Raw genomic sequence first — 705 nt, 5'->3', positions numbered from 1 at the left:
TAGTATCCTAGATAATAAATGTTCTGTTTCACATCACAGTAGATTATCTCTTTTTCATGATATTAAGTGTGATATATCCCCACAAAGAAGGTCTATGCGTAGTCTAAGTAATAGTTATCATATATTCAAAGGGACAAAAAAAACAGGTAAGTGTTCTTATAGTTCCCTCAGAAGGACAAAGATCTCTAAGCTCAGTTATGTCAATTTTGACACGAACGCATTCACTAGGGTCAATCTGATCGCATCCATGGAACCTGGGCGTCCAGATGAAGTGATCCGAGCATGGATTCTCTGCTCCTCACTGGGTTGTGCACTCCCATCGCTACGCACTAAAGTTGACTCTCCCAGAGAGTCACCGAAATTGCTATATGCTGCTTTCTCATTGAAGCTTGAACACCATCCCCTCCAGTGTGTCCTGCCTGGCTTAGTTCTTTATCCAAGTGAGGGGAGCCCACCTTGACATTGACATTCATATTGACATTGACATTGGATATCATTCTTGGTGTTGAAAGCCAGGATCACTTGAGAGGTTGGCTTGTTCACCGCCACAAATGCCAACAAGGTAGACACAAAGATTTAACTAATGAGTGAGAAAATACTGGTTTGGAGTTTGTGGTAGAAGAGACTAAAAAGAGTATTTGTTTCCTTGTCCCCCTGACCATCATGGAAGGATGCACTCTCTTTTGATCTCTATTCTGTTCATGC

This window comes from Elephantulus edwardii, unplaced genomic scaffold, assembly GCF_000299155.1.
Source record: "Elephantulus edwardii isolate Elephantulus edwardi_28Jun2011 unplaced genomic scaffold, EleEdw1.0 scaffold00208, whole genome shotgun sequence".
Lineage (NCBI taxonomy): Eukaryota > Metazoa > Chordata > Mammalia > Macroscelidea > Macroscelididae > Elephantulus > Elephantulus edwardii.
This window is presented reverse-complemented; position numbering follows the sequence as displayed.